The sequence below is a fragment of the Gymnogyps californianus genome, chromosome 5, assembly GCF_018139145.2.
Source record: "Gymnogyps californianus isolate 813 chromosome 5, ASM1813914v2, whole genome shotgun sequence".
Lineage (NCBI taxonomy): Eukaryota > Metazoa > Chordata > Aves > Accipitriformes > Cathartidae > Gymnogyps > Gymnogyps californianus.
The window spans coordinates 8,276,903-8,286,856 of record NC_059475.1 but is presented as its reverse complement, the minus strand read 5'-3'; the positions used below and the strand labels follow the sequence as shown (position 1 = coordinate 8,286,856).

The 9,954-nt window shown below is 34.7% G+C and overlaps 1 protein-coding gene across 1 annotated transcript in view; it reads left to right on the top strand.

Annotated features, from left to right (window-relative positions):
* The first annotated feature begins 5,779 nt into the window (after positions 1 to 5,779).
* Positions 5,780 to 9,954, top strand: part of DCDC1 (doublecortin domain containing 1) — a 62,493-nt gene continuing 58,318 nt past the window's right edge. The window contains exon 1 of the mRNA XM_050897011.1: positions 5,780 to 5,826. The gene's annotated coding sequence lies outside the window, so the exon portion shown is untranslated. The remainder of the gene's footprint in view (positions 5,827 to 9,954) is intronic.

The following is a 9,954-nucleotide window of genomic DNA, read 5'->3' as shown; positions in this document are numbered from 1 at the left end:
GCGAATCACATGCAATAGCCGTTCAGATTTTTCACTAATCTTCAGCAGGGTGTTTTAACTACCCCCCTAAAGACTCTGGGCACACTGAAAAGTATGGAAGTGGTGCCAGACACTGCACCACCCAGTCCCCAAGCACCTAGTACAGGAAAGGTCACGCTTCTGTTTGAATGAGTCTGAATCTGAACAGCAGAACTCACCATTACGCCTGTGAGCAACCTTAACCTATGAACAACGATGAAGCAACTAGGAGGAAGGGAGAAGCTACTGTAAGTGGCACAGCGTGCAAAGTGGTTGCTGAGTGGAGTGTAGTCACAGCTCTCTGGTTCTCTTCCATGGAATTATAACATCCATCACTCAAAGAATGTAGGCCCATTTATTTTGTTTTTTGAATAACTCAATCGGTTGTCAATATTTCATATGTCCTTCGATGTGGATATTAATTTTAATATCACTTGACATTAGCATGAATATCAATTCAGTAATACTTCCATGTTAAATGATCCAGCTTTATCTTTAAATATTCCTTATTTTTGTAATTCATCTAACTAGACAATTTCTTCTAAGTGTCATTCGAATAAAAGATGTTGTATCACATTAGTGGGCATATTAATTAACAACTGTATTATGCAAAATAATGAAATTTAGATATAGTTAGTCAATCAAAGATTAGATTTTTATTCACTAACAACTTAATTAGATGTTCAAGGTAGAAAACAATGACCAATTATTTAACACGATTGGTATGACTGGGGTACATGGTATTTTTCATATTATTTAAAAGGTGCTGAATCTGAACATTTGCACCCATAGTAAATCACTAATTGTGGCACCATCACAGCCTTACTCTCAGGTGTTTTTTTCTCTTTTCTGATTACCTATTGAATAGTCTTGTTTCTGTTTTACAACTAAAGTAATAAAGGTCCGTGAAATTTCCATTTCTTTCCTTCCTTAACAGTCCTCCTCTGAGATTCTAGAAGGTGAGTGCTGTCAAAGCCATATTTGGAAAGCATTTGGGCATATGAAGATGCAGATAGGTACAGAAAGTGATTTTCAAAATCTGGGCAGTATTTGCTCTCTATTAGGAGTGAAAAAGCTGGAAACTTTGATGAGGAAGTCATCATTTTGCAGAATTACTTCACTCATTAAGAAAAGCCTTCCTCGTGATCCCTGATGCCATTTGTTTTGCCTGGTTTAGAAAATAATTACAGACGCTGAGCTCAGATCCTAGTATAAATCAATACTGAAGTTGTTGAAGCTTGGCTGATCTATACCAGCTGAGGATTTGTTTCACTAAATGTGAACACTTATTGCTATTCTTACAATTGTATATCTCCTGCCCCTTGTTCAGATTTCAATTGACAGGTTCAGTGCAAAGTGGCTTAGAGCACTCTCTGATAACATGAGTGGACTCTGAGTAATATAGCATTTAAACTGACAGCTGACTTTACAGTGCCAAACTAAACAGGAGAGGCATGAAGAGATACTGATAATAGGTGGACTTTATGTGTAGACATAATAAAAATAACTGATACTCTTATTTGCTGTGGATTTGCAGTAGCACCAGTAGGCTTTAACTTATAAAATACCTTACAGAGTTGTCTTGAAACCTATGTACTGTATAGTCATAAGCAGTTCATTAGACTTTAAGGTAATATAAACATTATATTATAAATATTTACCAATCCAGGTACAAATGACACAGTCATCCCTCACCTTGGTGGACAGAGATTATGGAAGAAGAAAATAATTTTAGCAGAGCAAGAAAACCACGGTTCTCTCATAAGGTAGAATTTTGCAAGGCTGCAATATAGAGGGGACCTCAGCTTCTCTCACGTCAGTACCGTTACCCTGTTATATGCCAGCCAAGGAGATGACCCTTATTCTTTGCGTGTGCTTTTTTTGCTACGTTGTGTTCATTTACCATTCCCTCACCCAACTCCTGTACAAGTGTCACTTCCATGATGAGTTTTCCTGGAGAATGAGGAGTAAAATGTGTAGGCTCTCTGTAGCACAATGAAAGCGTGCATTTTTTTCAACTTATGCGTACGTAAGCTTTCTTTTGTGAATAAGACTCATAGGGTCAGATAATGTTTAAAGGGAAAGGCTTTATGTCTCTCAGGCCTGCATGTTTCCACATGGATGCTTCTACACACACACAGATTGAATTATGAACAGACCTATTAATGCTGGGATCACAAAAGGTCAAGTTTTGTCTTCTTTTACCTCTATTCAGAATTGCTTTTGAAAAGGGGGAAAAAAGGGATTTGCAGAAAAAAAGATTCATGATGAAGAATTTTACAGGTCTTTTTTTCTGTCCTTTAGCAACATCTGGGAGTTGGAAAAAAAATCTTATTATGTAAAATAGTCCAGGGGTATTGTATTACTAGATTTTAATATATCTCACTTGGGCCACTTGTAGGGTTACCTTATGGAATGACCTGCTACCTAAGGAACAAAAACACTAAAAAGGGACTTGAGCAAAATTTTCCTACTACTATAGTGGATGTGTTTAACTGAAGAAAAATCATAAAAATATTCCAAGAAAAAACTTCACATGTTTATTTTTTTGATAATAATAGAGGTCTAGACCCTAAAATATTTTCTTAGGAAAATCATACATCAAAGTTGAACAAATCCTTCAGAACCTTCAGACTATTAATTTGAAAAGTTATATTAAACTTATACATAAACGTGGGTGTTACAAAGTGCTCTGCCAGATCTCACCATAAGTAATATTTATATTATTTTCACAAATATCTTTGCAAGAGGAAAATCAAATAATATTGAAGAGTGTCTACTGATGTATTTTCATGTTCTATATCCAGTGATGCAGAGTCATGAAATCACTCTAATACCTAAAAATATTTTCTACAGAAAACTTGGTTGAGAAACAGAGAAGTGAGACTGAAATAATAATAGATGCTTTTAAGCTGGCAAAAGGTTAACATTATACCGTAAAGCTCTGCATTATGTTTGGCATCTTTTTACATATATACATTTGCATGTGTGCATGAGGGATTGCAAATACTTGCAAGTATGAATCTCTAAAATACACCACTGCTCACTTTTTGTAATGCTGAAAAGGTATTACTATGTCATTATGCTTTGTTTATATTTGCAAAAAATGATACAAAATATCCTGACGTAGAAAAATGCACAAGTGATACAGAATCTTTAAGTGTGACTAAGGCTGGACATTGGTCATAGAAGTTCAGAGAAACCTAAGAAAGCTAAGGAAATGGGAATTATGATGACAAATTAAATACGTTAATATCAAATGTGATACACATTGGAAAGAATCATTGGCATTCTTTATACAATTTAAGAATTGCTGATTCAAAAATTGTCTGTTACTGCTCAGTAAAATCATCTAGGAATCCCTGTAGGCTGGATTAAATGAGAGTAATGAAAGGAAATCAACTCTGACACTATAAAATTAGGAAAGAAATTGATAGCAAAATATTGTAATCCTGTTATATAATGCCACCGTCTGAAATGTCTTTTATTTTTTTTTCCACGGGGATAGGAAAGAAAACTATAGTAAAAATACAAATGGCTTAAAGCTTTGTCTTCAAAAAGAGTACCAATATTTTATTTAAAGTAAAAATGAAAAGACTATGGCTCAACTGGAATGAGAATAAAACTGAACATAATAGAAACCCCAGTAAGTTATAACTTGCATAAAATAGATATACCAGATGAGATTCAACAAAAATAAGGCTCATTACATTTTTTTCTAAGTACTTAATGAATTCCAGAGCTCACTTTTGCAAGATATCATTGAGTCCTGTATCTTTGTTGTTTGAAAATAAGCAAAAATAAACAGGTAATTGTTGTACTACTTCAGAAAATCTAAGTTTGCATAATTCGGGGTAAAAATGTGTAATGTGAAGTCATGTAATACTTCTGTGAAGGATGTTTTGCATCTCTTCTGTAGCAAGGGTCAATGTCAGAGACTCAGCTGGACTGGATTGGACTGGATACAGCAGTATGTGGCAATGTTCATATTCTTTTTTAACATGCAGGAATCTGTAGGTCTTGTGTTTTCAGAACTGATACCTTTTATCAATACTGGAATAGAATAAGAGATATAATAATCTAGTAATAAAGAAGAAGAATCTGTGTTTGAGCTGTTGGAAAACGTTTCCCCTTCCATATATGTTGTAATGTCCTTCAAACAAAAGACAGACTAAATAAAACTGAAAAATCTCATACAATTCAGGACTTCATGGCTGCCTTGATAGTGTGAATATGATTTTCTGTGCATACATACATACTCTGCAGTAAAATAGAGTAAGAAAATCATGTGATTGCCCATGCAATACAAAGCTATAACTCTTTAAATGCCATGCACAATCTGTCCCGGTTATTTCTTCTAAGCCATTAAAACTAATGGTATATGTGATCTAATTTTCTTTAAGTTAGATGCACAATTACTTATGAAAAATGAAGTTGGGAACACAAATGGAGACAGCTGGAGGCACCAGCTCAAACATACTATGGTCCCAGTATTTTATTTGTGCTTGTATATGTAAAGCTTACATTTTCAAGTAAGATATGAAGTTTTGTGTTTCCATTCCAAATAACTCTGTAATTGTATGTATAACTGATGTATGACTGGTGAGACTGCAATTCTGAAACCTGAAATTTCTGAAACCAAAAGGGTTGAGAGAATTTGGGCTGGCTTTTTGGAAGTATCCCTCTTTTGAGCAACCTGCTGATCTTAGCCCTTTCTGAAGGCTAATTTCATTAGTATTTCTTAATGGTTTACAAAATTTAACATTATGATGGTGATGATTACATAGTTTACATGATTAGCTATTTTTAACAGCTCCAAGAATGTAAATTCTAAACTATAACTACATTGTTACTGTGTCTGTCGAACATAAACATTTCACCACTGGAAAGGCTACCTTTGTTTTTTTCGAAGGACATGTAAGGGTAATCTTGATTTTTGAATGCATGGCAGGGATGATTTTTACTTTATTTAGACCTCTTCTATACTTCCGTGATTTGAGACATTCTCTTGTCCTTCCCAAATTCATAAAGAATATATATCTGGTTCTTATTGTAATGAAAATATGGCATGAAAGACGTGTAAACATATTGAAAATATTTTAATGAAAGCTGGAAGAATATGTGCTAAATATATTCAAAGAAACATGTATAGTTTATACATATAACTTCTTTGGGAGTTAAAGAATTATGTAGTCCTTTTTTATTTTAAAGTATGCCATTTGTTTGTTAATGCAGAGTTTGTAAATTACAAATTATGGAAATAATGAATGTGTTTTTTCCAGTTATTAGAGATCATTATACATGTATAATTACTGGTGATTTATGTGGTTGTCCATAAAATGCAAAATGAAGGGGGAGGAAAACTGTGTTTATTCCTTGCATTTGCCACTCTTGTATGTGGTTCTGCATATGGTTATGCCTCTTTTTCTCTAGGGGCATAAAAACATACCTATACATCTGTATTAAAAAGAGGTTGATATGTAGAAGTTACACATACATATTATATGTCCCGTCCAACTCAGAACAGTAAAACCCCCATACTTTCTGTAGGTTTGTAAGGAAAAATCTGATAGGTGTGACATCAACATTAGCTCTCTCTCGTTGCTATTCTAATTTAGCTGTTCAGGTGAGGAAGCTGAGTGATGAATTACAAGCAGCTGTCCAAAGCCATACAGGTCACCTCTCTAAACTTGCTCCACTATTATAGGCTAAGCAGGAACAGGGGTGTCTTTTGTATCTGTGTATCTGTATATATAACAGAGCTTCCTACAAACAGAATTTCATTGCAGGATCTGTATCTGAAGCAGGGTATGTTTCAATAGTCTTTTATGGTCTAATATCTTGATTTAAAAAAATCTTGGCTTCTGCTCAGTAACATTGTATATACCTCTATGAATTCTGAAATGTATTTGTTCAAAATTAGTGTTTCTCATCATTTGGGGGAGGGGATTAGAGCTGGTTTGTAATAGTCTTTAACTTAAAACAAAGTTGTTAAAATATGTAGAAATTGTAAATTCATTTCACTAATTAGTTTTGAAAGTTAGTGAGCAGAACATATGTATACCCAAACTCCTTTTTTGAAAGTTAAATTCCTTGAAATTAAACACTACTTCCTAGCAGATTTTCCTGGAACATTACGAGCATTAAGAGAACTGCTTGAAGATCTATAGTATTCATGGGAAAAGATATTCATATATCTGGGAAAAATGCACTTTAAGCTATAAACCTGTTCTAAACTATACTCAACCTTACTTTAACAGACAAATATTCTAAAAAATTTTTATCTTTGATCAGTAGCATATCCACTTTAGATCTGGATATGTATATCCACTTTGACTAGTGGATCGCCATGTGAGAACTAAAATAATTCAGGATGACTTTTACACAGCAAGGTTTGCTCTACAGTGCCTAAAACAGTGTTAGGTACCTATTATGGAGTCTAACAAGCTCAAATGAAGAGAGTAGGAGCACTTTGCTGACTTTGCTGGGTTTGGGTCAACTTTAGAACAGCTTAGAGGCACTTTTGAAACTTGCTGTCTTAACATTTTTTCAGCTTAGCCTGTCCTTAATTCTTTCAGCAGTTTCATTGCTAAAATGTTAACTCTAAATCTTGTTTCTTGAACTCTGTTACATAACAGCATAGCTGATGTCTTCTTTCTCTTTCTTCACTCTTCCACAGAAAGAAAGTGAGTGAATATCGAAGTTTCAGATGATATTCATTGTTTCCTATGGCAAGCTGTTGTACTGAGTACTGTGCATTTGTTATACGTCTGCGGAAACCTATAGAGTTCATTGGTATCACTCAAGCAATCAACTTGCCATATGATCTATCTTTTCCAGGAAAGCCTAGTTCTAAACCCAGAATTTTTCCTTTTTGTATTATGGCATTTTGCTATATTATAAACTGTGGTAATTTCAGACTTTGCTTTGGAAAAAAACTTCATATTTTTCATTTCTTTGCCAGAGAAGAAAACAAGTTTTATGCAGGTCAAATTTTGCTGGTGTCATTTGACAGCTGTTTCTGGCAAAGTCCCTAGAAAGCATGTATAGCTCAGTTGTACATCAGTGGGGAGATATTACAAAGACCGATGTTTAATATTGAACATTCAGAAAATGAAGAGAACCTCTTTATTTCTGACCATGATGCCCTATCCAAGCTGTAATAGGGAGTGAAATATCATGTGAGGTGTTCCTCAGAATTAAAGTCAATCACAGTTGGGTTTTGTTTTGGTTTTTTTTTTTTCAATATTCTGGATGTAAGAAACTTTTAAGTGAGGAAATCTGTGATGGTGCCTGCCAGGACTAGCCTGGGAACAATTAGCTTTGAGGACTAGAGCTTGTAGATGTTGCAAGTTAGATGTTTGCCTTAGTTCTCCATGTGCTTGTGAAGTGATTGAACATGGTACCTACGTAGCAGTACAGACTGGGAATTAGACCTATGCTTTCCTATTTGGATGTTTGTGGCAACTAAACCCAATCCATAATCACACTTTGTTCTTCAGCAACATTCAGAATGAACTGCTGGCTGAAGCTAAAATATTTGCCTATCATTATACACGTAGGTAGTTAACTTTTATGTTTTCCTGAATTAATCAGTAAGAAAATAAGCTTTGACCTTGCATCATTCAGGTTTATGCTGTGTAAACTCTTTTGATTTGCTGCAGTTGTTCCCAATGTCTTGTGATCTAACCAAGCAAGAATCAGGGCATCTGTTGCCTCAGGAATTGCAGTACTTCTGAATGCTTATTGTAGGTGTGGCTCTAGGCGCTGCTGAAAACTAAATGAAAAGTCTGAGCTTGTGTTTTGTTGGTTTTTTTTTATGCCACTATTGGAAATTCTGGAACTTTTGAGGCAGCTTTAGATATTTTGGGTATTCCATTTGCTTAAAGCAGTGTAATTTCTTAGGTAAGTCATAGTATGGCTAGTGAAAGTAAGCCCATTCCACCTCCTTGCGTGGTGGAACTGTATTCCACATGTCTTGTAGGCAGGCATATAATCATATACCACAGGTGTATGTTTTCAGTCCATAACTGTCAGTCATGTGAGCTGAATTTTTTGGCTTTCTCAAGCTTTGATATTGTTCCTAAATATTTGAAAGAAAAGTTTTTTTAGCACTGCCTAGATATTTTTCTTGTCTAATAAGTTATGAGTTTGAGAGTTACAGAAATGTTTTTTCTAACTTGAAGTCCATCAACAATTCACTGAAAATAATTTATTTTTATTTCGTTAAGAGCAATACTTGCTTGTTAGCATGTATTGGAATCTTTTTAAAATTTGGGATGACTGCTGTCTTTAACTCTGTGTTACATCTGGACTGAGTGTGGAGTGAACATTCTTATGAAAATTTTAGCACTTTTTTTTTTGTCAGGAGGAGTACTTGTAGTTCTAATCTCAAAACTGCAAAAGGAGACTAACTGTCAACAGGTAACTTCAGCAGGCAGAAACTTTTTCTTTTTTGTTTCTGTGAACCATTTTAATCTTCAGAAGACTTGATAGTGGTTTTTTCTTATTGATTGTTTCAAGCAACATTTCTGATTTTTATTTTAGGATTGCACTCTCTTGAGGTACTTAAGATGGATACATTGTAATATGCTGAAATATATTTTCATGTTATGCATAAGAAGCCCAGACTGAATCAAATATATTCCAGACAAACATCAGCACTACACTTGTGAACTTATGCATAGATCACAACAGAAGTCTGCTATTGACTTTAGTATGAGCAGGAATAGGGCTTGACTAGCTTTTGTTTGAAACATCATGTATATACTCATGTTCAATCAAAACTATACTTCAAATACATTCCAGTTATAAAAGTGTCTTCTAACAGACTTGTATGTTGTAACAATCAATCTCAACATGTATTTTTTTCAACACTTTTTTTCTGACAAGGATTTTTTTTCACTTCCTCCATAGAAATTAAGAACACTTCCTTGCAAGTCCCATATAAGGATTATGCAAGTGCTTAACAGCTCAAGGGTCAACGAATGTTTAAATAAAAAAAAAGGGGGGCGGGGGGTAAGGGAGGAAATATGGTTGCACATAGAGCTGAGTTGCTGAGATGCTTATTTATTGCTTTTGGTGCAATTTTGACCTCTGATTTATGGTTGCTTTTTATTTTATTGTTCACTGGTTCATGGTTATTTCTTATTACATGGCAAAATAGATGCAAGATAAAAAGTTTGTTTCATCGTGCATTCCCCCACCCTCCCCTCCAGTACCCAGCAAATACTTGTCTAACCACTTTCACAATACTGACACATCTGGCTATCCATCTTAAATTGTCATTGAATCAAGCATTGTATATGTGCAGACTGACTCTTAATTAAATCATATATGACCAAACCATACTGTAGGTGAAGAAGCATATTCCATGGTTTAAAAAAAAAAAAATGAAAAAGACTGAGATGAACGAAGAGTACAACATACAATGCATTCTTGTCATAAGTGCTGTGCAGCACAATCTGCTTTAATCCTTCTGTGCTTGCACTCACAGGTCAGATTATTCTTAAGTGCCAGTTCTTACTTCTGTGGAATGCCAAGATATTATGTCATATGTCTACAGGGAATATAGGTCCTGGTTTGTAGACTACAGTTGTTTAGCTCTGATTTGCGTACAAAGTATTTTCTTTTGTATGACATTAAAGGATAGTTATAGCTGCATACATACAGAAATGCTAAAAATGACACACTTCAGTGTATTCTGCTGGTTTAGGTGAATTCCAAACACCCAGCTGTCACCTGATGGTATAGTAACAAAATTTTTTAGCTGTTTGTGTAGCAAGCTTTGCACTGGTTATCTGCCACTTTTCATCAAGAGGTGGCATTATTTCATTGATGAAATTATGCACTGACTATATATTTTGATTAGTGTTTCTCACCAATGGCCTGATTCTCCTCATAGATTACAGGTGAAAAGTTCAACTTGGAGCATAT